This window comes from Delphinapterus leucas, chromosome 5 (assembly GCF_059928025.1).
Source record: "Delphinapterus leucas isolate spDelLeu-1000000601 "Yukka" chromosome 5, BTC_Dleu_Yukka2, whole genome shotgun sequence".
Classification (NCBI taxonomy): Eukaryota; Metazoa; Chordata; class Mammalia; order Artiodactyla; family Monodontidae; genus Delphinapterus; species Delphinapterus leucas.
Genome location: NC_143133.1, coordinates 551620 through 558875, shown reverse-complemented (window position 1 = coordinate 558875; position 7256 = coordinate 551620).

Genomic DNA, 7256 nt, shown 5'->3' with positions numbered 1-7256 from the left:
AAGAGGCTGCGTGGTGACTTCAGAAGAAAGAAAGCCATCTGAAGATCGTCCTAAAATTTGCACTCAGGACTTGCTTTAATCATGTGTGCTTAGACAGACGGACACAAATCCCTAGAAATAGGAGGCAGGACCACATGGGGAGGCGGAGGGAGGGGATGGGCATTATTAAAGTATCCTCACATGCAAAGAGTCTTTAGTGCCCAAAGGCAGGACAGGTCCCCTTTAACAGAGGAGAGGGCAGTGGAAATGCTTTGGAACTTGGCGTGAGGTGTGAGTTAACCACGGTCCTTGAATTAAGAGAGCTTGAGGGCTGGGACAAGACAGAGGCCCATCTAGGGTTCCACTTGCTGGACTGGAATTTGAAAAGGGGTGTTTGAGGAGACCAGTCTTTGTCTCAGTCACACAGGCCCTCTGGGAGCCGTCAGGGACTATACTTTGAGAAGTGACATGTGTAGCATGTCCTGGCCACACCTCACATCGTGGCCTTAGTGCACGTGGAAACGTGTGATTTTGATATATATTTGGGAGTCTGTGAGACAAGAGATTCCTAGAGTTCTCACCTCTGAAGCGGGCGATCTTTAGGTGATGGCTGGACAGTGTATGATCAATGTGCAGATGGGCCACTTGTTCAGGGCACCCGCGGCTAAGACAGCCGCGTGAAGTCCAGCTGGTGTGCTGAGCTCTGGGTCCGTCCGTCTGCAGGGCTGAGGCACGAGAGGAGCCCCAGCACGTGGGGTAACTGGCAGTGCTGTTCACACAGTCCACGGACTCCCGCCGCTGCCACTCAGGTCATCCCGAGGGGCTCCCCAGGTAGCCAGGGGATCTGGGGGAAGAATATGTGGCCACCAGAACTCAGCAAGGACTAGAAGATGTTGGACCTGTGTGTCCAGTGGCTGTCCTTGGAGGAGGACGTCATCACGGTGAGGCCACACCTGTGCTCCTGGAGAAAGGCGTCTGCCGTTGGTCAAGGTTGGCCAAGGGCTCGCCTGCCAGGACGGTGCGTGCTGGAAGGCAGCCAGGTGCCAGGGTGGCCTGGAGAGGCGTGGCTGTCCCTTCAGGGTGGAGCCAACGATGGGGAGAGGCACCCACTGAGCAAAGTGTCTGGTCGCTGGTCGGTGGAGGCCGTGGTGTTAGCAGTGTTGGATTTCTGGTGTGGAGCCCTAACAGTGGGACCACAGCTGCACGGCGTGTTTTTTCCACCGTGAGCGACCCCTAAATTTTACAGGGAAAAGAACGGGCAGAACTAGGCCTTATTTTCTCCCCTCTGTGCCCTTATATTGGTTTTTTCTTTCATCCTTTTCTCCCTCTTCATTTATTTTTCTGTTAGGCTTTTCGTCCCTGTCTCTGATTGGTAAGAGGACCAGGGGCCCTGCTGGCAGCACCGTCAATCTTTCTCCCTCTTCCTTCTCTTAAACAAAAGCCTGTTTTTTCTCAAATAAAGCCTGGCCTAGGGCTTCCCTGATGGCGCAGTGGTTGAGAGTCTGCCTGCCGATGCAGGGGATACGGGTTCGTGCCCCGGTCCGGAAGGATCCCACATACCGCGGAGCAGCTGGGCCCATGAGCCATGGCCGCTGAGCCTGCGCGTTCGGAGCCTGTGCTCCGCAACGGGAGAGGCCACAGCAGTGAGAGGGCTGCGTACTGCAAAAATAAAATAAAATAGAATAAAAAACCTGGCCTGTATCTCTAAGCAGGGCAGAGCGGTTTCCTTCCCTCCGCCCCCATCCCGTATCTGTCTCTGACTGTATTGGCTACATTCGCTTCTTTTCTGTATTCTTGGTGCTGTGGCATTTGGGGCCTTGGTCCTGGAGAGACAGCCCTCCCAGTGCTGAGCCCCCCCACAGTGAGCCACTCTCAGCCACCGTGCCGACGTGCCCTCTGCCCCAGGCCCCCTCAGGGCTGGGCACTGGGCAAGCAGCACTGCCCCTAGCGCTCAGCCCTGCCAGAATTATTCAAACTGTCCAATCCTAAATCTGCCATGTGTACCTGTGCTGCCTCACCCATTCCTTCCTGTGAAAACCCCAGTTAAGGCTCTGGGCCACGTTCTCTTCACTTCTGCTTCTGCCTCCTGACCCAAACCTATGCTCCTGGTGGAAGGGGGTGGCCCCTTCTCTTGAGAAATGTGAGTAATAAATTCTTCCTTCAAGGCAGACATAGCGAATGGACTTGAGGACACGGGGTGGGGGGGAGGGGAAGCTGGGAAGAAATGAGTGGCATGGACATATACACATGACCAAATGTAAAATAGCTAGCTAGTGGGAAGAAGCCGCATAGCACAGGGAGATCAGCTCGGTGCTCTGTGACCACCTAGAGGGGTGGGATGGGGAGGGTGGGAGGGAGACGCAAGAGGGAGGAGATATGGGGATATATGTATACGTATAGCTGATTCACTTTGTTATAAAGCAGAAACTAACACACCATTGTAGAGCAATTATACTCCAATAAAGATGTAAAAATAAATAAATAAAAACTGAAAAAAGAAAGTTCTTCCTTCAAAGGCAGTTGTCTCCATTTCTGTCACCTTACCATAGGTGATTAAAACAAATCCTGGGCACAAATTTTATTTTATTTTATTTTATTTATTTAGTTTTGGCTGCGTTGGGTCTTCGTTGCTGCGCGCGGGCTTTCTATAGTTGCGGCGAGCGGGGGCTACCCTTCGTTGCAGTGCGCGGGCTTCTCATTGAGGTGGCTTCTCTTGTTGCGGAGCACGGGCTCTAGGCGCACAGGCTTCAGTAGCTGTGGCACGCGGGTTCAGTAGTTGTGGCTTGCGGGCTCTACAGCACAGTCTCAGTAGTTGTGGCGCACGGGCTTAGTTGCTCCACAGCACGTGGGATCTTCCCAGACCAGGGCTCGAACCCGTGTCCCCTGCATTGGCAGGCGGATTCTTAACCCCTGCGCCACCAGGGAAGCCCCCTGGGCACAGATTTTAGAGCAAAGGTGCAGCCCTGCTCAGGAATGCCAGGAACGTGGCTCCGGCAGCTGGAGGCCAGCAGCCCGAGTGGAGGGAATGTGGTCCCGCCCACACCTTGAACAGGCGCAGGGGCTTCTGCTACGGAGACAGGGGCTATGACGCCAGAGTGGTGGGGACAGTGGGGGCCTGGGCACAGATGGACACAGGCACCACAGGGAGGCCGTGGGTCCATGCAGTCGCCTGGGTTCACACAGGGCCTTCGTATGCCCAGAAGGTTTTGTAACATTTGCTAAATGAGGACAACGTGACCACAGCAGTTCCCACCACGCTCTCTCAGGCCCCCCATCACACTTCCCCTCTGGCTGGAGTGGCTCTGGGGGTGGCACTCTCGGGATCTGGCCCAGGGGAAGCTGAGTTGTGGGAACATGGGTTGGGGGTCAGTGGAGAACACACGTCCTCCCCAGCCACTTGGTTAGGAAGTTACTGCCAGACATCCTGGCGTAGAAAACAGCTTCCAGGAACACCCGTGGCAACTAACCAGGAGGAAGGAGTGAATCACCCTAACTTTTGGAAGAGGATTAAACATGCGCTGATTTAACAGGAAACGCTGACATTGACAAGATAACGTGGACCCTAACAGCCAATGTGACAAGGACATGATGTAAGAAGTTTCGTCAGGTCAGCAGGGACATTTTAGATTAGTCGTGGCCCAGGAAAAGCACACGACCCTGAGGCTTCCCAGCTTATGGAAGAAACTTGACGAAGTTCTCTCCGGCTGTGACAGTGGTCCTAACGATGTATGCGATACAACCAGTAACAAGTTGTCAGGCAGAAAGTCTTGTAAATTAGCAGTGACAATTGTTTTCAATCAGTTACGCTGGAGGGACTAAATTATCTTTTTCTTTTCTCCCTGGACAATGATATTGCAAAATTGTTATGAAAAGAGACAATTAAAAATGTAGATGAGAGAATTCCCTGGCGGTCCAGTGGTTAGGACTCTGGGCTTTCACTGTCGAGGGCCCGGGTTCAGTTCTTGGTTGGGGAGCTAAGATCCCACAAGCCACGCAGCAGGGACAATTTTTTAAGAACGTGGGTGAAGAAAGAATCACAGTGGAGCAGCAGGCAGTTAGGAATAAAAGGTGTGGGCTTTTTCTAGATTCTGTGATGTTTGTGCCATTTATCGATATTTTTCATGTTTAATTTGTTGTGATTTTTTTCTCTCATTCTGAATAAGTGTGTTTCTAATTTTATCAAAATCATTCTGCATTTTTTCTTAAAGAGAGTCCCATTGACTTCAGGCTGCCCCACACCTGGGCAGGCCCAGCCCCACATTCACCTGGTGGTACATCGGCCAAGTGGAGACGCGCCCGAGGCTGCACGACACGCCGCCCTCTTCCTGAGACTCGGGCATCTTCGCCATCTCAGGGCGGGCAGGTGCTCGTGGCGCAGGACTCAAAGGCCCTCCCCAGAAGGGAAAAGGCTGCCCAGCTGGCCGAGAGGAAACAAAGAAGGCCTTCACTGAGAACCACCACTGAGCAGGTGGCAGGACCAGCCAGGTGTGGGGGGGATGCAGACACGGTCCCTCTCAATATTCGCGGAGGCTGTCTTTGCGAGTCCGCCTGCTGGCGAAGGCCCACTTGTCCCACCGTCGGCAACGCTCGCGGCGCCTTTGAGGCTGTCCACGGATGGACGTGCGCGGATGGACGGGCCCTGCCTTCTCGCTTTGGCTCACCCGTGAGCGAGCCCTCTTCCTGCCCCTCCGGGGCCGCGTTTCCGCTCCTGTGATTTCGGTGGTGATTCTGCGGCTTCCGCTGCCCCCCGCCGAGGGCTCTTCACATCCAGAGTCCTGAGCGCGGGTGGCCGGGACGTGCCCCGCGGAGGAACCCGTGTGCCGGGGAAGCTCCGTCCGGGCCGAGGGACAGCGCTGCCGGCCGGGTCAGTGCTTAACGAGCCAACGACGGTGTCTGTTCACTAAGTGGTCTTTTGTGTTGACCCATCGGGGAAAACGCCGTGCCGAGAGGCTGGCAGGAAGCAGCCCGGTGTTTCCCCAGGAGCCGGGGGTGAGCGCTTGCGGAGACCACATAGAGCATGACTTTGAGAATACTGACAATTGACTGTAACCAATAAAAGAATCACCTCCAGAATATATAAAGAACTCCTACAAATCAATAAGAAAAAGACGCTCAATGGAAAGGTGACCAAGGCAAGCCTCACAGGAGGAGGTGCAGACGACAGACAGATCCAGGACGAGCTGCAGCCTTTCTCACCAGCGCCACCGGACAAGGGCCAAAGCCGCACACACCTCTGCACCCTGACCAGAAAGGCTGAAATGGTGACACTGTTCGTGTCCAGGGTTGGCCAAGGTCTCCCACATTGCTGGTGGAAGTATGAACTTTTATTTTTGTGTGGAGTCTTGGAAAGCTGTTTGGCATTATTTTCTACAAGTGAACATAGCACGTCCTACTTCAGCAGACACAAGGACATGTATGTGTGGTAACCAAACACATGGACGAGGATGTTCCCAGAAGCATTTTCCATAACGGCCAAAGTCTGGCACCGACACCCAAGCCCGCTGGTGCAGAAGGACTGAGAGGCAGGACCCCAACGGTGGGCCAGACTCTCACATGCCCGCGACGTGAGCAGGAACAAAAAGACCCTCAGTGGAACTCAAGACAAAACGTTGGGTGACACAGGCCAGTCACCAAACAATGCAGGACTGGCTGTTTCTGGGCCTTCCAGGCAGGCTGGCAGGTCTGTGTGTACATTAGTTTGCCTCGGTTCCCACACAAAACACCACAAGCTGGGTGACTTAAACAACATTGATTCTCCCACTGATTAATATGCTGAAACTCTAGCCCCCATGGAATGGCATTTGGAGGTGGGCCTTTGAGGATAATTAGGGTTGGATGAGGTCATGAGGGTGGGGCCCCAGGATGGGATTAGTGTCCCCACCCCCATGTGCCAGCACAGCCAAAAGATGGTGTCTGCAGGCCAGGAAGCGGGCCCTCACCAGAACCAACCACACTAGCACCCTGATCTCCAACTTCCAGCCTCCAGAACCAAGATAAATAAATGTCTGTTGTTTAAGTTGCCTGTCTGGAATTTTATTATGTGTCCCAAGCACAGGTTTAGATTTAAGCTTCATCTAGAAGCTGCCAGTTACTTTGGAAGGTATTCCAAGGAGGCCAGGGGACAGTTTGGTGGAAGTATGTTTGCCATTTTAGTTACTACGCCGGGTCAGAAAGCAGTTAAAGTCTGCGGAAATGGTCAGACGTGGACTTTTCTTTTCAAGATGTTTTTCCTGTACTCCACTTTCTCGCAAATGGAGAAAGATATGTCCTGAAATCCTGAGTCCTTAGAAGTCAGCTGGTTTGAATTACGGGGAGTGGGCTTCAATAGAAACCTCTGCTTCTTACAGGCACCATGGCTGGGTCACAACCCTCCCGGGGCCAAGAAGCAGGTTGGCCTGGGGCTGCTTGGGGGTTGCTGAGGAGAGGAGTGTGGGCAGTCAGGGCCCTGTGGCCTCAGGGCGTGGGGAGGAGGGAGGGGGCTGGCAGTGAGCTAAATGCTCCAGGGCGCAGGGGCCCGTCTGGGGAGCCCCAGGCGAAGGGATGTCCTTGCCTTTTCAACATCACGGCCTCGGGGCTTTGCAACCCATTTCCCCTGTTTGTATGTTTGTCCTCCTGGTAGCTCAGTCCTGGCTCCTTCCGTCCGTCCACGGCCAGGCACTGAGATACCAAGGGGCGTTTCCCGCCTTATTTTTCAGTTTGCTCTTGTCTGTCTGCCCCCTGCCCCAGAACTCAGCCCCAGGGTGGGCAGGGGTGCCAGCCCAGCGCCCCGGTGCACAGCCGGTGCTCCAACAGGATTGGGAGCCCAGTCCCCCCCACCCTCAGGGGTTGGCTCCGGTCTTTGGGCCCGTCCCTGGCCCCGCCCTCCCTCTCTCCCGCCTCCGCAGCCCCTCCCAGCAGGCCTAACACACTTCCAGGCATTTCCTCCCTACTACGCCCTCCCCCGGACATTATCCTCCCCTGGTTGTGTCCCCTGCCCCGTTCTCCTCCTCCTCTGGGGCCCTGCAGCCCCTGCTCACCCTGCCGTGCCGGGGCCTGTCCCGAGGGAGGGCAGCCCACAACGACGCAGCAGGGATCAGGCAGGTCCTCCGGAAGCGCCGTGGCCCACGACGCCCGGCTCGGCGACGCGCATTACAATCCGCGGTCAGGCCCACAGGGGCGGAGACCCCGGAGCGCTGTCAGGCGTTGCGGCAGGGTGCCCCGCGTGGACGCGACCCCCACACGTTCTCGAGACAACGCTGGGGGGCAGGGCAAGGGCTGGATTCACTGCCTTCCCTGGG